This window comes from Artemia franciscana, chromosome 7, assembly GCF_032884065.1.
Source record: "Artemia franciscana chromosome 7, ASM3288406v1, whole genome shotgun sequence".
Classification (NCBI taxonomy): Eukaryota; Metazoa; Arthropoda; class Branchiopoda; order Anostraca; family Artemiidae; genus Artemia; species Artemia franciscana.
The window spans coordinates 45,969,238-45,992,303 of record NC_088869.1 but is presented as its reverse complement, the minus strand read 5'-3'; the positions used below and the strand labels follow the sequence as shown (position 1 = coordinate 45,992,303).

General features: G+C 34.2%; 1 protein-coding gene across 1 annotated transcript in view; it reads right to left on the bottom strand.

The window, feature by feature from the left end:
- The window catches only part of LOC136029372 (serine/threonine-protein kinase minibrain-like), an 83,711-nt gene extending 80,016 nt beyond the window's left edge, over positions 1–3,695 (bottom strand). The window contains exon 1 of the mRNA XM_065707690.1: positions 3,143–3,695. The gene's annotated coding sequence lies outside the window, so the exon portion shown is untranslated. The remainder of the gene's footprint in view (positions 1–3,142) is intronic.
- Between the last annotated feature and the right edge of the window lie 19,371 nt (positions 3,696–23,066).

Sequence of the window (23,066 nt, the reverse complement as noted above, 5' to 3'; positions counted from 1 at the left end):
AAAGTAGTTACCACAACGTCACACAACATCAAGACCTCCCCTTTAATTTTATTTATACTGTATATTGATATTAATGCAGCAGTCCCCCAGGTCATTGGAAGTGAACTAGATCTCCTATCTTTATTAAACAGGCCAAAAAAAAATCTTTAAATATGCTAATGGAGGAGAATTTTGCATGATATTATAGACTAAAATCTTGACTTATAGGTGATTCATATAGATTTTATTGCTAGAGCTAAACCATCTATCATAAACACTCAGTCAAAATTAAGGATATTGGTGCCATGAGCTTCCATAAACAGAATTCAAACTTGTGTTTAATCCTTTTTTAAAAAGCTTAACTATACATGAAGTAAGGATTATTTGAAAGTAAATAAAAGTAACTAAAAGATCATCTTTAATTTTATTTATACTGAATACTGAGATTAATACAGCTGTTTTCCATGTCATTGGAAGTGAACTAGATCTCCAATGTTTAATAAATGGGCCAAAAAGAAGCTTTATATATGCTATTGGGAGGGAATTTGCAGGATATTATAGACCAAATATTTACCTACAGCTGATTTACAAAGATCTTATTGCTCTAGCTAAACCATCTACCCTAAACACACTCTGTCAAGATTCAGGATATTGGTGCCCTGAGCTTCCATAAAAACTTGTGTCATTGGAACATCTTTTTGAAGATTGTGCAGCAAAAAATGCTAGCTATTTATTATCACAAGCACAACAAGTAGACTCATTTTGTGGGGTTTCCATTACCTTTTACTTGTGTTTTATCAACTGTTATAATGTTTCTTTGCTAAAGCATAAAACACATGTACATAGCCTTGGGCTGCATATGACCCAACAGGAAGCATACCAGATGCAATTGCATTGGTAGTAATTATTATATTTGGAAAGAATATAGAACAGAGAATTTAATGGTATATTTCTTTTTTAGTTACATGGCAGTGAATTTTCTGAAGAATCAATTATAATAACAAAACAGTAGTATTATTTGATCCCTAATTGACATACTTTCTAAATATAATGGTTATTACCATGAGAATTGTGTTCCATAAACTGCAATGTCACCCTTTTTTCCCTTTCTGATTTCAACAGTCATATAGAATATTCCATAACTGACACAGGAACAAGGTTTCTTGTTCCTGTTTTTCTTACTTCCTTATTTTCCTTTTCCTTATTCCTTTAGGAAGGAGGTCTTATTTCATTTTCTTATGTTTTATCTTTTCTTTATTTTATGTTTTATTCTTTTCTTTATGTTTTTCATTTTCTTAACTTGATTCCTTTTCTTATGTTATTTACAACTAGAATAATCAATTCACTTAAAAATACATTCCCCACCTCTCTTAAGGGTTCTGTTTATAGCCCTAATGTCTTTCTTTATTATGTTAATTTAGTCATACATTATAAGTCTGTAATGTGTCTTAGTCTGTGTGATTGAGTTTATGGTAAAGGTCTAGAGAAAGGACTATTGAGAAGGAAACATGTTAAGAAAGCAATTCTTACTTCATAATATGTAGAATAATTGTAGTTAACACATTTAGACTGTTACTATTCTATACTTTACTCCCAATTCCCATAATGTATAAACATATAGCCCAAATTATGCATTTCTGATGCATTCTGTCATCACCACTTTTGCTTTTCTGATTCTTGATACCACAGTTGACTCAATTTACAGGTAAACAGGCCAAAACAGGAGAGATACATATGCAGAATACATGGGAAAAATATCACTTGTGCTATATAATTACACATTAGGAGGGTTGAAAGTAGAGTATAGCGGAGTAGTAGTCAAAATGTGTTAGCTACAATTATTCTGCTATATACTAGCCTATGAGGTAAGAATTGTTTTCTTAACATGTTTTCTTCTTAATAGCAGGGGGTGTAATTTGCTATGGGGTGGGGGATTCAACTGCCCCTCCTAGATCTTGGTTTGCCCCCCCCCCCCCCAGCTGAAATTTAGTTTCTTCCAAAATCCTGTCAAAACTAAGATAAACCTGTAGTAACTTGAGAATCAACAGAAGCAGATAAGTTTTTTTAGCTTATATTTATCTTTATAGTACTATAAACTAATTTATAGCATTTTTATAGTACTAAATAGTATATTTATGGTACCCAATGACTTACATCTTTTACTGTCATTTTTGCTTTATTTGGGAAAATCAGCTCAAACTTTACCCCCTATAATTTTGATGAAATTACACCACTGCTTAATAGTCCCTACTGTAGACTTTTACTGAGTGCATAGGGTATTTTATAAAATATTAGGTACTTTTTCATTATTCAGAAAATGCTGAGAATTTGGATGTGCAATATCAGACAATAACCAGTTTACTGATGTCTGTACTTTGAAGGAATTAGCTTTGTCTCAATGGAAAACTATATTTTCATTAAATTTTTAGTTGGTATTTTGGTTAGTTGGTATTTGGTTTTCCATGCAAGCCTGCTATACTTAACTCCCAACCCCCCATAATGTGCAAAGATACAGCTGCATTATAAATATCCTAGATATCTCCCTAGTGTCTCAATTGTTTCAACCTGTAAGCTGAACCAACATGGGTGTTTTCTTAATAATGGACAAGTAGGCTACCAAATAGCCTAGGTAGTCTATTATCTGAAATGACTTTTAAAAGTTCATAGTTTGCTTATTTATTAATACCAAATGTGACAAACACTATAATTATGGATGGAAACACAATAAGCTGATTCACTGAAACAACTTAGGCTATATCTTATAAAATAAAAATTTCACCCTCTTCTTTTAAGCCTAGTATTTATATATTCCTTGGGCTATAGTCTATATGGGACCATCAGGTAGGTTTGGATGGGAATTGCAAGTGAATTATTAGGCAATAGCCTATATTTGGAAACAGCATGAAAAAGGAAAGAAGTAGGCCTAGGCTACCTTCTGTGTCTACATTGTCCTTGGGTCAATTATGGAACCTTGCATAGACATATATATATACCCTGATTCCTTCTGTTGGCTACTATAATTCTACCTTTACCTGTTAGGCCTAGTCCTAGAGTAGTCATTTTGTGAGTTTGATTAGGCAATGCCTAAATGGCCTAATATTGAATCAGAAACAAATTAGTTACCATACTGTACAATGCGTGAATAATTAAATAATAAACATACACAAAAACCTTAGGCTTCTGGTCTATACCAAAAATATGGCTGTGTCTCTTTTATTCTGAATCCAAATTCATGTCAGCATTAATTCCAAATTGAAGGCTTGCAAACAGATTTCTATTATGCGGTGAATTTCGTTATTACAACTTAACTTCGCTCCAATAATTTCAAAATACAGTGGGCCTTGGCTGGATAGCCTAGGCCTCAAGACCCACAAAAATTTTATAAGAAGCTAAAGCTTCAACAAGTACACATAACTATAATCATAAGCTCTTATAGCATTCACAATTACAGAGTAGCTTTTTTTCCACTAAATTTCCTTCACAGAGCAAATTCTTTATACCAAAACAGAATAAAACAACACAATTCTTGGAAGTTGTCAAACTAATGCACATGGCGGTCGTCTAGACAACTTTTGACGTCACGGATGTTCCATTATTTTCTATTTGTCAAATCCCTATCAAAAAATTAGACAGAAATGTATTTATTCTTCTGAAAGAAAATAAAACTTGAAGTTATGACTTATTTATATAGGTTAATCTAAATTATCTTTTGAACTATTCATCTGTTCATCAGATTCCTGAAAAAAGGGCTTTGAAGCGCAAAATGAGAAACGTCAGTGTTGCCATATATTTAGCTTAAAAACATATTGGAGATCTATCTGGTTAGTCAGAAAAGCAAAGAGTTTTCAGTTAATGAAGGACACTTTTTTATTCGGGGAAAACCAAAAAATAAAGCAGATAACGACAAAAATCTGTTCATAAAGTAAATACAACCCAAGCTAGCTCTTAGAGGCAGAGTTTACAATTTCAATGACCCTGGCCACCCCAGTGAAGGAAATATATCATCTATACGTACTAAAATTCTGCATCATATTAGATGAGTAGCTAGGATGGTGGCGGTGGATTGAAATTATACTTGGCATTGCAGGGCCCAGGAATCAATCTCTGATGCGGTAAGGTTGAGTGATAAGCTTTTCACTTGTTCCTGTAACAAAGATCCAGCAACTAAACCGTCGTTTTTATCGTTTTGCCAACTAAACCGGCCAGCAATGACTCCGGAGGATGTTTATCCTACAAACGAAACTGAACTCAAGCGGAAAGTGCTTTAGTATTTTGCAAATTACGAAATCTACAAACACTTGTCTGATCAAGTTCAATGGAGATTTTTTTTTTTATTATTATTATTGCTTCCATATTCACAGTTTATTGATTGGAGACAACCAATGTTGCAGAATCATCTTGCTGGCAGATTGGTAGAATCTGCCAAATGAAAACTTCCTTCAACTTAAAAGACTTTGCGTCATTTAGTTTTGTTGGCACTTTACTATATTGCCTGTATTGTAATTTATGCTTTCTTGAATAATTAGTATTATTCCACTAATTTTATCACCGAGATCATAAAAGTAAACAGTATTTATGATCATTTTATGCAACTAAATACACCTTTGACACACAAAAACGGAGAATCGGTCTTCGTTTAAAAAAGGGAGTAAACTTTTTTGACTTAGGGAAGTAAAAAGTGACGTCCAGATATAAAACGAGGTTGCTGTCACCTCCTCAATCTCATGCTCCTCATTTGAAAATGTATTTAGTAAGGAGAATTAGAAATGGGACTAACAGATTTACAAAACTACAATGCTTCAGATTCTGATAGTTTAGTAAATAAGTTTATTTGATAATGGTCGTTATTAGTTACAGGAGGGATACAGAAAATTATTCAACATAACTTTTTAATGATGTACTTAATTATTTTGCAAAAACTGTAATTCAACCCCTTTTTAAAGAATAGTGATTAGAGTGTGTTTATTAATTATAAAGGAAATAGCTGGGCTTCAATAGGATGTCAATTAATTACCAAGATGATACTTATTAGACTAAGAAATACCGTGTAGATTCAGTTTTAAGAGGAGAAAAATGTGGCTTTTGTCCTACAGAATAACGCAAAGGTTAAGGGAAACAATTTTGCTAAATAAGAAGGCAAAATTCGCAAACTTAAATTACGCAGATGATTTTAGTGTACTAGGAAAAAAAATTAGCAACAAGAATGAATATCTGGTTATTTTCAGGGCTCAGGTTAAAAGAATAAGTAATTAACTCAGTTAGCAGCGGATAAGATGAAGAAGATATACCATTAGGTAACCAGAAGATTTACTGAGTAAATAGCTTCAATTCCCTATGTGGTACTATTTAAGACGATATTGGGTTGCACTGAATATGCAAAAATAGAGCAACCGAAGCGTAGGAAGCGTTTACAGAGCTAGAAAACTTTGAAAGAAGAGGATGATTAGTGTTAGATTCAAAAATAGGATTAAAGACAACGGCAAATGCAGTGCTAAATTATATCTTTGAAATTTGAGAAGTTCAAAAGATTTAGGAAGGTGAGCTAAATGTCTTATAGAAGAATCGCTTAGGAATACTTCTAGGTATTCGTTATAATTATGGTATACCTATGAACGGCTACCACCTCTCAGTGGTAAACTAAAAGAAACATCAAGATGGTTATGTCACGATTTACGAATTAAGATAAATTCCTAAAAATGCTACTTTGTGGTAATCCTTTTGGGGTCAAAGTGAATTGTTTTCAGAGTTTCAAATTTTGGCAGTTACTATTGGTTGGTCTCTACTTGTTGTTAATTAACCTTACAGACTTAACCGTATTTCTTCTCGTTATTTGTAGTAAATTTTAAAATCATTAAAGACAGTTTTTACTTTTTTATGACAATTTTCTTAGCACCAGACCACGAAAAATTGAAGGCTTGATATGCCACTTGACATGTCAACCATTTGCATAGGTTTTTGCCCTAGAGCTGCATCTTCTGAGTCTCTTTTTGAAGGAATCAACAGAAGGGTTTTCAGGAATAAACTTCCTTTGAAAACCATTCACCAATGGATGTGCAGGATGAGAGATTTCTCACGCAGGAGGATGAAACCTGATAGAGATGGTCGGCTCAGGAGAAACCTCTGGGATATAAATTCCTAAAAGAAGAAGTTTTTTAACTCTCTAGATATCTTCACTCTTGTAGATAAAGTTGGGATATTGTCAATGAAAGTGACAATATGTGGGACTAATCCAAATCAGTGAGCTGCTAATATTGACTTAATCCGGTATCAATTTTTCTTATATTCCAGTTCAGAGTCACCGTGGAGAATAATTACTCTAATGGCTCCCCTTCCCTTCACCATATTCGCTGGTAACATAACTTTCATTTTTTCATTCGTGTAACCAGAAATTAGATTTACATAGAAGTTTAATTGGCGGTCTTTCTTTAAAAACAAAATTCAATGATTTAGTTTTTTTCTTTTCTATTTTGCTATGAAGTATAAAATATTTCCTTAGATTGGATAGACTCGTCCATACTCTTTCCAAAGGGACACCAATTTTGTTCATGGTCAATCCTAGTGCTGTAGCATAGAACAGCCTTCTGAAGATAACAGACCATATTCATATCAGCGTGATCTTGACAAAAGAACTTAGGTGCAATTCTCTGCAGCTTAGAGAAACTTACGGCTTAGATCTAATTTGAAGTTGATACTGACACTGGATGGTCGATGAAACTGGTCAAAGAATGTCATATCCAAATTTCAAATATTTTTGTCCTTATCAACACAGTATTTACTTCCACTTTTGAAAGACAAATTTGTGTATGTCATAGGTTGTATCTATTATTAGCTGAGATTGGACAATTGAAGCGTGAAAATGATCATTGGATCTTATTTTGGAGCAGCGTCTAGATTCTCAGACTAACAAGGTTTGTAAATACGACCAAACAACAGCAAACAAATGAGTAAATTAAGATGCTATGAGCTTAGCTTTGTTTGATCAAAGCTAGGAATGGAACTAGTCAAATAGCATAAATATCTAGCCCATTTTGTGGCTTCAGTCAAATTATAAATTACAGCATTTGTGTTTAGTTTCCTTCAGTTCTTCAGTACTCTAAAATGTAGCAGCTTATCAATATTTCAAGTCCTGTTCAGGTTCATTTATTTTCCAATCATATATGCGTAAAATACTAAACATACAAATATGTGGTAGAGGAAAAAGAGGGAGAGGTGCTTAAACTCATCTAATCTCTAATACATGGCCTACGACTTGGTGTACATAGTATATATGACCCTCCGTGGTAAGCGAGTTTTGACATAACGCGGAAGCTATGTAGGAGTGACATATTCGCTTCAGTGGATCCCATATACAAGTAGACCCTACGGCCAACAGCTCACATAGCTGATTGGTAAATCCGCTTAAATCTGATTATCGCCATAAATATCAAAGAAGAAAGACTGCAAGCTCTAAAATTCAACTATAAAAACTGAAGAATACAGTGCCATCTAGATTATCAGTTATGCGTTAAGCCCATCAGCCCATGTATCAACATTAAATTCTAGGTCTAGTTCCATTTTTTTTATATCTACGGTGCTTTCGCTGGATAAGTAAGTAAGTGTTTTCTCCTATATTGAGGAAGTGATAAAGTTCCTTATATCAACTTATAATAGTCAAGCTTTGAAAGTATCTTTGGTTTGAGAAACGTACTAGTCTATTACTTTACATGTTTCACACTATTTCTGTTTTTACTATTGACATCTGCAATTGGTAAATAACTAATATGTATCATACTTAGATGGTAATGTCTTGCTAACTCTGACTAAATGTTAATTTAGCTCTTTCTCAGTTTTTAGGGCCAAGAGTTTATTAGGTAGTCAGATTTTGGGTACTTTTTTTAAACACATATTACAATAAGAGGTAATATGATTTTGTATTTATGCCAGCTACTGAACTTTGTTGGACAGACAAACTAAACCAGCGCAAATAAACTTTTAATAATATTAAATTGTGTTCGCCGTCACAAGTGGTGTAAAAAATACAAAGTAGATTTTCTATGTACGCTAGGACTTACTGAAACCTGTTATGCATCAAGAAACCATACGAAAAAAGAAAATTGCAATAGGTTACAGTGATCACCTTTAGACAGTAAATATTTACATGATTTAGAGCTGGCTAGTGTTTTTTAGAACAATAATGCTATTGTAATGAAATAGTCTATGGAGCTTTTTTCACAGATTCATACAATATATGGGTGTTAGACAAGAAGACCTGACCTAAGTCCCGTCCGGCCTTTGTGGCTGTATTGGGGCTTCTTCTCTTCTTAACAAATGATGGATGTGGCGACGGTAGTTCGATCTATCTGGCGCTAGGCAAAGTAGCTGGGGGAGGTTATTGGCCTGGAAGTTGTCGGTTCATCTCTTACGAGGTCGGCCTCTGGGGCACGTGAGTGAACCCGTCCTTTGAATGTGATTTTTGGGAGTTGGTTGGCCGACATTCGCTGGATATGGCCAAGCCAGCGGAGTTGCTGGTTTCTAACCCGGTCCATGATGGTGCGGGGACAACGGAGTAGTTTTCGAAGGTCTTCATTTGAGACTCGGTCAATGTAGGTGATCCCTGCAATGCGTCTAAGGCATTTAGTTTCAAATGCGGAAATTCTTCGCTCATCGTCAGCCTTTATTGACCAAGTTTCGCTTGAGTATAAAGCAATTGGGATTATAAGGGAGTTGAAGAGTCGGACCTTCAGAGAAGTTGACAAAGTCTTGTTTTTCCAGATTGGCAAGAGGTTCTTGAAGCTGGCGCCTGCCAGGCAAAGTCTTCGTTTGATCGATCTCGATCAAACGAAGAAGGCAATAGATTAAAAGCATATCTAACTATTTAGGCAGAACTTGACAAAACCAAGACCTGAATTTTTTGAAAGAAAACCGTCTGATTTTAAGTTTTGTAACAATTCGCGTATTTTTAAACGAAATTTTCTAATGACATTGTCTGTGCGAGATCAGCAATAACGTTAGATCGAGAAATATTTCGTTAAAATGATACATGCATTTCTAACATATTCTTGAAATACCCACAAAAATCTTAAAATGACGAGATAGACAAAACTAAACGCGCAAATTTATCGTATGTATCATTTGACAATTTTTATTAGATTTTATAAATATCAGATTTTTTAATTTTTTTTTATCCCAGTGCAAGGATTGATTTATAAAACTTGTGAGCAAATGGTTCAAAAAATAAAGATGGAAAATGCATTTTTCAGCCAAAACCGATACCGATAATACAACACATTTTCTATTTTTACTTTGAATTTTCTTCAAAAATGAGTGACATAAATAATGGCTTGAACATTTACCAAGACAAGTTTTCCCATTTACTTTAAACTATTACTCAGACTGCAGATTACTGCTGGCTGCTCTAGCCACAGTAGCGACTGATGTTATCTACAGCTTTTTTCAAGATGGCTGCCAACATCTGCTGAGTCCAAATTGTAAGATGAATTAGAAAGTAATTAGAGTGAAAGAAAGACAAAGTTAGAATGGTAAGTCTTTACAAGTGATTTGACTGAACAATAATAGAGAATTTATACGATGGGTGTTTCAGCTGGGCAGCTATCCAAAGAGATTTCTTTCACTGTTAGATAATATTCTCTTGTAACACAGAAACCTAATACTGTTAGATTTCCCATTTATTGTTCTTTCTAAATATGATAATTGCTATAATATAAAAGAAAACAATGTCAATATAAAAGAAAAAATCTAACGGCAAACATCAGAACAGTCAAGTTGGATTTAGTACGTTATTTGACAGACGATTTGTGTTCTACAACAGAAAATTATGCATTGTTGTGGTATCAAATTTCAGTCAATATTGAAGTCAAACAGTTCGTGGTAACGAACTGTAAATAAGGAGCGACCTGGCTCAATAGTAACTAAAACTAAAAAAAAATGGAATTTTTATACCAATAGCTACATCAAAAGAATCGCATTTTAATGCTGATTTTAAATATATAAGTTTCATCAAGTTTAGTCTTACCCGTCAAAAGTAGTTCCGAGCCTGAAAAAAATTGCCTTATTTTCGAAAATAGGGAGAAACAACCCCTAAAAGTCATAGAATCTTAACGAAAATCACACCATCAGATTCAGCGAGTCAGAGAACCCTATTGTAAAAGTTTCAAGCTCCTATCTACAAAAATGTAGAATTTTGTATTTTCTGCCAGAATTCAGATCATGAATGCGTGTTTATTTGTTTTTTGTTTTTTTTTGTTTTTTCTCCAGGGGTGATCGTATCGACCCAATGGTCCTAGAACCTTGCGAGAGGGCTCATTCTAACGGTAATGAAAAATTCTAGTGCCCTTTTTAAGTGACCAAAAAATTGGAGGGCACCTAGGCCCCTTCCCACGCTAATTATTTTCCCAAAGTCATCGGATCAAAATTCTGAGATAGCCATTTTATTCAGGGTAGGTGAAAACCTTATGTCTTTAAGGACGACTTACTCCCCCACAGTCCCCGTGGGAGGAGCTACAAGTTACAAACCTTGACCAATGCTTACATATAGTAATGGTTATTTGGAAGTGTACAGACGTTTTCAGGGGGATTTTTAGGTTGGGGGGGGGGGGGTTGAGAAGAGGTGGATACGTTGGGGGAACTTTCCTTGGAGGAATTTGTCATGGGGGAAGTAAATTTTCATGAAGGGAGCGCAGGATTTTCTAGCATTATTTAAAAAAAAACAATGAAAAAAGAAATATGAAAAAGTTTTTTCAACTGTGAGTAAGGAGAAGCATTAAAACTTAAAACGAACAGAAATTATTACGCATATGATGGGCTCACCTCCTCCTAATACCCTGCTCTTTACGCTAAAGTATTTTTAGTACTTTCAACTATTCATTCTACGGCTTTTGTGATTCAGGGGTAATTCTTCAGAAATTGGGACAAAATTCAAGCTTTAGTGTAAAGAGCGAGGTACTGACGAGGGGGTGAACCCCCTCATATGCGCAATAAAAACATGAGAATACAGAAGTTCGTTACGTAAGCTAATTTGTAAGTTACGTATATCTTTTACTAATAAAAACATTTGTAAAAAGTTCTAGTTGCCTTTTTAAGTAGCCGAAAAATCGGAGGACAACTAGGCTTCCTCCCCCACTCCTTTTTTTCTCAAAATCATTCGATCAAAACTATGAGAAAGCCATTTAGCCAAAAAAATAAATATGCAAATTTCGTTTTAATTATTCATCTGCGGAGAGCCAAAATCAAAACATGCGTTGATTCAAAAACGTTCAGAAATTAAATAAAAAAAGCAAGTTTTTTTAACGGAAAGTAAGGAGCGGCATTAAAACTTAAAACGAACAGAAATTACTTCGTATATGAAAGGGGCTGCTTCCTCATCAACGCCCCGCTCTTTACGCTAAAGTTTTTTACTGTTTTAAAAAGTAGAGTTAAGAGAAAGAGTCAAACTTTAGCGTAAAGAGCGGGGCGTTGATGAGGAAGCAGCCCCTTTAATATATGAAGTAATTTCTGTTCGTTTTAAGTTTTAATACTGCTCCTTAATTTCCGTTAAAAAAACTTGTTTTTTTTTAAATTTAATTTTTGGAGACTATAACTGTGTTTTGGAATTCATCAGCTTTTATTTTTAATACCTTTCTAAAAACAATTGAACTAGCTTGGTAGCTCAAATTTATTCTAGTTACTTGGATACAAACAGGATATAGATTCCGTTTATAGTTGTATCATATGATTTAGAAAATATTCCTTTGTTCCTTTTTCTTAAATGCTCATTAAAAAGATCCATTCCAGCACAATCGTACTTAATATTTATGTTTTTTTTTTATTTATTTGTATTATTTGAAACTATTTTTCTCGTTTCAAGGTTCATTAGGGATGGCCACTTTCTGCATAAATTTTTAAAATGGTGTGAAGGAAAAGGAAAATCGCTTTGTTTCTAATGGTTTATAATCAGTGGAGGACCACTGGTGCCATTGATCCTTATTAGACTCGAGACTTGGTTTTGGGAGGTAGCTTTGAAAAAAAACCAACAGCTAATAAATTTCAGTAGTTTCTAAAAATTATTATGAAGAAGAAAACAAGAAGAAAAGCCTCCAATGCTTAGCATTTCATTGTCATACATGAGAGGTAACTTTTACGTAAGAAATACAAGTGTGCTCAATACCGATAGTATTACAGTATTCTGTTTGGTAGCTCGTATACTTGAGATTAGATTATTCCGAAATGTATTTTCGATCTTTTCTTCCGCTTGGTAGCATACCAGAGAAACGAAGCTTCTACTTTCAAAATATCACCCACATTAGTTGGTAATATTAGTTGGTAAAGACCAGCCAGACGGAAAAATCCATTGCCCCCCCCCCCAAATGTCTTGGTAAGTGACGACTCTGCCTATAGCCTTTATTATCCCTAAAAACGATATAAAAATTATACCCCTAGTAAATCTTGACCTTAACATATTGATTTTCCTTTCATTATAGCCCCATACAGTGAGTTCAAACGATATTTTTCCCACATGGATAAACAGTCAGTCAGGAGAGTACCTAAAACAATCCTTAGACAATTCATCTGGAGAATATATAGCATATATTCACCAATATTTCCAAGTATCTATGTTTTTGAGTCACTCTTGACCACTGTCATTACCGTCACTTCCAATGTTGTAATGTTTGCTCGAAGATTTATGTTCGGACTCGTACAAACTTTTGCAAGGTGGGAAAAAACTGTGTGTAAAATTCATCCGAGTTACTATTGTCTCCATAAGTTGGTTCTATAGGGATAAATACCCACATGACTGATGCTTTGCATTATTTGCTTATTGATTGCACACCTAAAATTTTATCATTAACACATTACTAACCTAGACAAGACTTAAAAGCTTCCTTATTCGTCATGAGCCAAATTTTCTGCCTTTATGCGCAATCCTCCACATTTGATTAAATAAATACTATTTCACCTAATTGCTTGTTGCCTAACTCCTGGAAAGAAGTTTCAGAGACTCCTAACGTGTCCTGTTCTAAAAATTTTGGAATATCGATACAATAATTGCCTTTTATCGTCGTAAAGTTCCATTTCGTAATTTTTATATTTTCCAAATCATTAAAATTGTATGGTTTCAAGAAAAGCACTGGGTCCCACTAGTGCAGGTCAGAGACTAATAACCTTCTTTAAAATCTGTATCAAATACTGCAACTGGAGTGTAAGAAGCTTGGGGACCTTGATTTAAGTGGAGGCCTTGTGGAAGTTTTTGCCCATCTTAGTCACTATAGCACTTGGCACTTCACTCCCGTCAACAAGTGTTGAAGTCCTGAACCTAAATCAAGACTTATTACTTCTTACTCATTCTGTATTTATGCTAGCAAATACTATATTACAATGGGGAGACAGCACAGTAAAACATAGTAAAATATAACCTGGAAGAGGCTATACAGCCCAAAAAACTCTGTCAAGACTAAAAAAACAAGAATAATTATTCATTCTAGAAAATCTTTGCAATGCTGTTTCGAATCATAACATGCAACAAGACTATAATTATCTTGGGGGTCTACCCCTCCTGAAGTTCATTTTGCAGCAGTGTTTACAGTCATTGTTTAGGCTAGACAAAATTAGGTAAAGGTCTACCTAAACGCGATTGTGAGACAGCGTAGGTAGGGTTTCTTTTTCGGCGACTGGAATAGAAGAAGGAGCTCACAACATATTGAAGACCCACAGCCATTTTACAGCACCGAACCATCTCTTGCATTTTATACCCAGCCTATCCTCGCATTTTGTTTTTTGGGGATCTGAAATATACACTATCATGTAATAAACGCAATTCTTTTTTGAAATTTGTGATAATAGCAATATGCAGAACTGGTGAGAGACTATCCACCAATAATAACATTAGTATGAGCTGAATAATATAAATCATTTTGCTTTCGTTTCTAATAACATACAATTGTTTTACCTAGACAAATGTTTTCATAAAGCCAGATTTTTTACTGATTTTATACAATTCTTAACATTTAATCTTCAGCCAAGTCCGTCAGCATCGCTGAAGGACATCGGCTGAAGCTTCAGCATCGGCATTCACCAGCATCGCTTGGATATGTAAGACCCGCTGACTTCTAGCTCTGTATTTAGAATATTCATCACAAAATGATTAGGAGGAAGCCAGACACAGAGGCAATTCTACTGATATAACGTACTTCACGGATGTTACCAAGATAAAAAAAAATATGCTGTAAACAAGAAAACGAGGAAATTTCCATCCAGTGAATACACAAAATTCAAATATTTAGCCAAGACCTCCATTCAATCCTCCTCAGTGAAGAAATAGAAAAGCAAAACATACTATAAAAAACAACTATTAAAATAAAGGAAGACACTTGCCATGCAACGTTGAGAAGGTAATTGAACAAAAAATCTGGTGTTGAATGACTATTCAAATCCTAAAGATTCCATTTTATTTGATGTTTTTTTTTTTAAAACTAATCACTTACCAGGTCAGTATCATGAGACATATTTTAGTTTACAAATATCATAACTTAAAAAGAATCTTAATTATTGCATATTGGGATTGAATAAGTTTGCCAATATTTCTATAAAGGACTAATTTCTGGTGTATATTAGCTTCGACTGTCTCTCTGGAAATTTGCACGAGACCTTTGGCTTAGGCAATAATGGAGGCGCTTTCAAATAAAATTTTACTCATTTTTTTCAAATTGTGGTCCAATTTAGGAGGAGTTTTTCTTTTCGCCTATAAATGGGAGGCTTTCAATTGGTGGTTATGCTGTGGTAGTATCCTTTAATACTATTTTTAACCTTTTACATTCAGCAATTCTAGTAAATTCTGGTCCTTATTTATATTCAACTTATTAATTCAGATATTTACCTTTTATATTATAGCATTTCGCAACCTAGTAAAATGTCAGATAACACTAGACCTGGTAAGCGACTGGGTTTTAAAAAGAATTTAATGAAATGAACTTAGATTTATCACCTTGTCATTCAATATCAGAATTTTATTCAAATCCCCTGTCATTTTTACCAGGAAAAGGTATTGTTTTATTTTAGTGGTTGTTTTTTAAGATTTTTTTTTATTTAATTTTGTGATCGTTTTTACGGTTTGTTTTATTTTTCCGTTTCAGCAAATCCAGACATTTGAGACGAGGCTTTGCCCAAAATATTTGCACTATTTTTTCATTTTCATTAGCTGGAATTGTCCTCGTTTTTCTTCTTTACCTATATCTTTTTCTCGTCTTGTCATCCTCAGCCAGTGTGGTCTCAAAAATTATTTAAGGATGCCACTAGCTCATTCCACTTGCTTTGGTCTCCGGCCCTTTCAGTTTTGTTAGTGTGATGTTACATCAGGGACGTCAGTTCACGAGAAAGCAAGGGCTGGTGGAAAATTTATTTTAATAGGTGGTATTTGTTTTTATATTTATTCGAAATAAAAAATTAAAAATCTGGGGAGGGGGTGATTTCCCCCTGCACCCCCCAATAGGCACACCTATGACACATCATCATTTTATTTTTTGTTTAAGACGCAATCATTTCTCTTATCCTGGCTTAGAAACGATGTTGCCTGAACTTTCATATTTCCGACTCGATTGCCACAGCCTTGCTTTAGTTCAAGCAAAAAGAATGTATGCACAAAACTGCAAAAACACCCAAAATATATTTTATGGATGCTTGGACTAGAAAAAGACCAAGCTTCACCAGTTCCTTAGCTAGCAAGATCCAATTCTGCCGGCTTTTTTCATGGCCCACCCCTCGGTTAGTTTGTCTTACTACAGTTGGTAGCTCAGGACTTAGGTCGTGTACGTTTGTTATCTTCACTTGTTGTTTCGTTGCTTTTTCTTTAGTTTCTATTTGTGGATACTATAATAAACAATTGTCCTCAGTGGAAGCAAATCACAAAGTTTCATTTGTTTTGTTTTTCCTTTTTTTGGGGGGGGGATCTGTTTTTCGAAATATCTTGCGGTAATCTTGTCTTGATCTTGGTGGTAATCTTGCCTTTCTATTTTTTTTTTCCAACAAAATACGAAAAAAGGCATTTTCTTAAATCTAGAGGAGAGAAGAGGGGAATCTAGGTAGAGGGCTATCCCCACATTCATTGGTGCGACTGTTCCTAACAGCTCAAAAATTGAATTCTTAAAAATGTCTATTTTTAGCTTAATTATTTTTTTATGCATTGATGGTAATTTTCCTACTACGCTCACCCTAGATTGAGGAGGAGTGAATGATACGAATAGAAGTAACTTATTAAGTTCCAGTAGTTGAAAAAAATCTATTAAACATCAACCATTTATCTCACTATTTAATCCCAAAGAAAGATCAAGAACAAAAGTAGTAATATACAAAAAGAAAATTAGTAGGTGTAGCGATCGAACTGTACATCACGTCTATAAAAACTTCCAGTGGAACATTAGCTAAAGAAAAACAACAATAAACCACTATTCTTTTAACTGAAATATTGCACTGGTCAACGCTGTACAAAAAAAATCTTGCAGAGATCATTTCATTATCTTAAATGACTAGTTATTGATTCCAAATAATTATACAAGCTACGCATATATGATGATAATAATAAAACTATGTTGATCTAGCTACCTTTGATTTGAACTGTTAATGAACTAAATTCATTAGCTTAAATCCCTAAGTACCAAAACACTTCATCCGCTACTAATCTTGGGATGTTTACATGAAATTGAACCTAAAATACATATTCCCTTAAAAAAATCAAAAAATTTGGCCTTTAAATATTTGTTGTTTTTAATTTTTTTAAGAGTGAATTTGACCAAGTAATTATTTATGTACGCTTAATCACATTCTTCATACCCAAAACACATAAAAGACACAAAAAAAAAAAACTGAAAACCATTTTTAGCCAGATAATTGTTGCAATATGATAAAAACTTACTGTGCATATTCTTTGTTATTTTTTTCCAATGGGCTTAAAGAGGGGGTTTGGCAAGGGGGTTAACCAAGTTTAAAATAAAATAAAAACCTACATAACTGAATTGAAAATACTCAAGTGGAAAACTTGGTACAATGACGAGTACCCAAAATGAATATATAAATCGAGTTTTTTTCTAAAATATATGTAGCTAAACAATCCAATGCTGTCAAAAATTTCGGGGAATCAAACGAAGAACAAAATAGCCCTTTCTATATTAATCTTAGAATGGAAGACAGGCATCGTTTCAAAAGGTCACGATCTATAAATTTAGAGTTTCATGTACGCCATACATTAATTGCTAATATTTATTTAAATTCTTATAGTCCCATTAAAACCTATTTTCTTCTATCATTTAGACTACAGGGTTTTTGTGGTAAACCATGGCTTTAGTTGAACCGTCAATTACTTAAAAACTGGAAAAACAGCTTTTCAGATCTTAGGACATGTAGTTTTCGCAAAACTGACAACTATGCTATTTTGATGTTATCTACCGTCTGACAGGCCCTTTTTTGAGATACAAATTGAAATTTCCACAAGGAATTTCACTGAAAACTTAAAGTATGAGTCTTGGATCTAGTCTGAATATGAACGAAGTTAAAGATAATCTTAATATCAAGGTTTATCTTTTTTTGAATTTTTTTTTACATTAAACTAGCAATGATTTTTTTTACAGTATCAAGGATAGCAAAAATAAAATTTGATTGCTTGAATTGGTTGAGTAGAAATTTAAACAACCATATATATCTTAAAAATTAACAAGAATCGAAAATTCAATCTCCAATGAAAAAAATATTGGTATCAGCAGGTGCCAGGTTGAAAAAAGAAAAGAAAAAAGGATTGGTGTTGAAAAATCAGTGTTAAATGATTCGGCGTTACTATTCTAAATTTAAAGTTTTAGCACTAAATTAATTAGAGGGGGAGCTTTATCCTACAAACGTATGAATTAGGCAAATAATAGAAAAAATTATCCCCAATGATAGGCATTATTTCTTATTGAAAAATGTTTTCCCAGGAACCTATTTTCCCATTTTGTTACAATTTTGTTGGCCTTTTTCTTTTTAGCTATTCCAACATAACTAACAATATCGTTTTCTTTGGTCTCAGTACTTCAGTAATTTCTGCTTATTCCAAATTAATGTAAACTGCGGTAAAACATATGTCAATACTATTTTGATAGATGGCACTATTGTCAAATCGTGCGTATTATGAAGAAAAACACTTGTTATCAGTAAAAATTAAGATTGATATTGCAGCATAGGTGCTGCAGCAAGATTTGCATGGTGGGTGGAATTCATACGAAGAGCTGTAAGGCTTTTATTATACCAGTCATCATCAGGACCAACACCTAGAATAAATTAATTATGCTTGATTAAGAATTAAACGAATTAAGAATTACACATAAATGTATTATAAAAAATGATCAGTGAATGGACACTATAAATAAATTGTGAATTTGAATTAGGTATATTTATGTTCATAAACGTATATATCATCTAGAACTAAGGATAAAGTACGTCTCGTATTTCTCCGGAATTAGAAATAAAACCATCGCTAAATTTTCACGCAAATAATAATGTCTGTATTTAATAAACTTGGCACATAACTTTAGCCAAGGCTTTTTGGCTCGACAAGAGGAGGATCGTTGTAGTTCGTTTTTTGAGTCTATAGCGCTGATAAAGGTGGTTATAGTAAGGTACAAAGTCAGAAAAAAATTGTGAAGAAGAAAACTGAGGATAATGCCAGTCGGTAAAAAAGGCAAGACAAATATATTGTCATTTTGCTCGAACCCTCTGCTCAACCATCCTCACCGCACACAAGTAAACTAAGAATGGAAAATATATCCCACGGACCAAATAACTTGTCCTTGGTTCTTTTATCCCTGTATTTTTTATTCTTCATTTATTTTAGCACACTGAGGACAGACGAGCATAGAGCTTGACCTAAATACTTGCATATTTGTCTTTCCCTTTTCCCTACTGGAATTATCCTCGTTTTTTCTTCCATGCACTTTTTTTTATTTTTTTTTTCCTGCACAGGGGTACATTCAGAAAAGTCTTCGGGGGCGGGGGATTAAATATTTTTAGGATGAGCAGAGACAACCTACACGGGATAAACGAAGGCTTACCTATCTGTTTTGCTTAACTGATGTGCGATGCGGACTGTACGCCATATTGAGGAAACTTTTTAGTTACATGCAATTTAAATTTGCCACAAATTGGGAAAGTTCAGTTCTTAGGTTCAAAAAGCTGCAGGTTGACAACAAAAGATTTTCCTAATAGTATTTTTTTACAAGTAAATACTGAGTCTTCCTCGCTTTTTAGAAATTTAAACGATTACTTTAGTCTCAGGTAACTCGATTCGTTCGTGTAGAAATCCTATTGCAAAAGCATTTAGCCGGTCTTCGGAAGTTGCGATTTTCCAGTAAGTCTTTAGCAACTTCAATGGAGAAAATAGCCTTTAAGACGTACAAGTGGTAACTAGGATTATTGCTAAAATACAAAGTAACGCATCTACCATTGGTAAGAGGTCAACAAATGCAGCAAAATTTCAACATCAATCTTATTCTTTTTTCGTTCAAAACTTGTCACCAACAGAATGTTGTCACTATACGCCCCTGAAGTTTAAAAGCCATAAAGTTCCACTACTTTGGTAATTCTGCATGTATAAGCGTTTTGATTCTCAATTTTTTCTCGGCTGGTTCGGAAAAGACCCTGGTAAGGTTTTAGTATGTTAAAGTGTGATTCAAACCTTTCGGTTAAAGACTAGATAAAATTTTCACGTAAAAAAACAAAAAACAAATAGTGACCTCATGAATTTTTCTTTAACTGAAATGGCTGGGACGTTGTTTCTCATTATTTGTCACTCTATTGTTGTTAATGTCAAAACGCGGATACACAAATCTAGAGTTAGGTCACTAGATTTCTTAAAAATAAGTGAAAATGCGACACCTGCCTCATTTCGGACCTCTTCAATTTTTTTTTTATTATTGCAGACTTTAAGGCGTGGAAAAGATCAAGATTTTTTCTCTACAAGCATAAACTTAACGGTAAAGTTAGGGGAATTCGCAAAGTCAGTTACAAATATGCTTACTTAGAAAATCATATTTTCCGGTCACACTTTGAAGAAACTTAACATCAGTAGCAATTTTCTTGGCAATCCAGTCTCTTATTTCATCCAAGGATGACAGTATTTGACGAAAAAATTCTACAAACGATTGCACAGAGTCGTGTCATTCGATCCAAAGAGTTTGGCACATTCTCCTTATCATCTTTTTTCTTCTGTTGTCATCTTTTCTTCTTTCAGTTTGTGCTACAAGAACTGCTTGCCTTTTTGGAATGTTAAAATAATTGTAAACACTTTAGATTTTACAAAAGAAACTTACAGTCCTCTGGCTTGAGCAACACGTAAAATGAATTATAATTGGTTGCCTTTGAAATCCACGCTACCCCTGATTCTTTGCTTAGAGGGGCTAACTTCATCAAAGTATGTTTGGAAATACTCAACACGATTTGGAAAATTCCGAATGTTATTATTTTAGGACCTAATTAAGTCGGAATAAACATCGTCAATTCCATCCCCCAAATAACTAATTTACCAGGTACAAAAAAGCCAAATTTTTTACTTTTAAAACAATGATTTAGCCTCTTTATTTTTTTAAAATTGAAAAATATCACTGCTCCCTCCCCCATATATCTTGTAAATTGGCACCCTTATATCCATAAAAGGCTTTACTTTTGTTTTCAGCACTTCAGTATTGAGTTTGGGAAACTTGGCTAAGGAGATCAGTCCCCTGAAGGATATTGCAAGTATAATCAATAGATATGATTTCTTACGTAATAAGACAATTTAACAGTATTAAAGGTGAAAATTACTCAAACAGTAATATGAAGGAAATTACCCATTGTGTCCTGCCTCATTGGTGGCGTGTGTGCCATTGAGAAGGATTGTGCCATTGAAGTATATGCAGGCATTGATGTCTGTGAAGCTAAATCAGGAATATACTGAAATTGGAATATAGAAACAAGTTAAATACTATCACAGGAAAAGCAAAAATAATACAAAACACCTGAATTTTCATTAATTGCATTTTTGAAGACTTGAATTTTTATTTTAACTAGGATCTGAAATTAATTGGCCGAAGAACTAAATCAATGATTTAGCCGATGATTAAATCGGTGATTTCTCGGAATAACAGAGATCCACAATTATTTTTCAATTTGTCTTTCAGATACATTCATAAGCTAGGCAAATAAAAAAATAATTTTACTGTTAAAAAGACTGGTGTAAATATTTCTTTGTGAAAAAGGGAAGTGCCGAAAGAAGTTTTTAATGCTAGTGGATCATACGTGGCTCTCAGATCGCATGCTGTACGGAGCTGATCCAAAAGGCCAATGAAAATATTAGGTGAATTATTTAATGAATTTTGACAAATTCAAATTCACTCGCTTATTAAAATTTTGACACTGACTGTTGTAATTTAGTTGTAAGCATTTTGCATTGATTAAATCTCTATTTGGGATTGAAAAAAAAAGAAAAGAAAAACCAGGAATTCTCCTTTTGCATGCAAACTATAAGTCAGAGGGAGGGCTGTAGCTCTACCTAAGTAGAGTAATATGTCTTCCGTTTTTCATTATTATTACTATAATTTTTTTTATACAGCTACTTCGCATAGAACGGGGGAGGGAATCCCTCTCCCCAGAATAAAAGTGCAGCCCCAAAAAGTGCGCCCAAAATATTGGATCAAAATTTTGAGATGACCATTTTGTCCTGAATAGTGAAAAAGTACAATAAATGTGGTTCCATGGATGCAATGACCTCCGTCGTCCCCGAGGCAAAAGCTGTGAATTATGTGAAATGACAACTGTTTAACCATAGGTTTTATAGTTGAAAAAGGGGGTATGTCTGCTCTTGGGTGTTCAATGGCTTACAGCTTTCAGTGATCATTCTGTGTAAAATAGATTACTCATTTTATTGTGGGAGGCATAGGAGGCCTGAAAAAAGACAAATTCATTTGTATTATGAGATCAGTTTGAAACTTACAACAGTAAATGCTTGAGCAAAGAGGAATCTAAATGTACAAAAATAGTTTCAGGGGCTCCCCCCAAAAAAAATTATGAATGGGCCATAGCACTTCTTCCTTGATCCGCTTGAAACTTGTATTCTGGAGTTGTTGGGCTATGGGAACCCAAACGTGGAAGGAAAAAAAACGTTGTTTTCCACAAAAACTGACCCAACAAAGGGTCAACACGGACCTCACAACTTTTTTCTTCTACCACAACATATGGAAGAAGTGGTTGGAGAAATACCATTGGGAAGAGGCTCATTCAAATGACAATTGAAGGATCCAAGAGCCTTCTTAAGGGCCAAAAGTAATTAGAGGGCAATCAATCTCCCTTGCCATTTTCTGCTATTAGCCTCCGAAGCATCTAAAATGTCTCATGCAAATTTTTAGATAGCCATTTCGTTAAACATTGACACTTCTAATGAGTATCCTTCTGGGGTCGAGATGGTTCCACAGCCCCTGCGGGCAACATTCCTAAATCAAACAATTTACTAATTTTTCTTATTAGCCTTTAGAATAAAAATTGGCCATGAAAATGGAAGTTTGATGAATTTGAAACTCTTAGGGACTGGGAAAAGGTGAACGTCTAACAGAATGTATCAGAAACTCTATGTGCATCCGAGATTTCAAATTATGTGCAATGTCTCAAGAATGACTTGGGGGATCAATTTGAAGTTTTTAAAAGACCTTTCTTTCTTGGGGGAGGGGGCAGGTAGTAATTTGCTATGGGCGGGGGGCAGATGCCCCTCCTTGAACTTGACTTGCCGAGGTCTGTTTTTTAAACAGGAGAAGGGGTAAGATAAGAGCTAAATATATTTTTTTAAATCTGCCTAAAAGGTTTCGTACTTTAATCCCTTGTGTGACAAGAATTTTTTCGCGGTAAAGCAGCAATGTAAACTGAAAGATACTACACGTACACAGGTCTACAAAGTAGGGTATCTGTAATATCTAAGGAAGAGCTATGCAGATCGAATTAAAAATTTTAGGGTTGTATGAGGGGTGACATAAGACACTAGATTTTGCCTTAACGGGAGGAGGGTGAATAAAAAAGGGTTAAGTCTGGCTGTATTGGTGCAGGATGTCTAATTATTTTCTTTTTTAAGACGA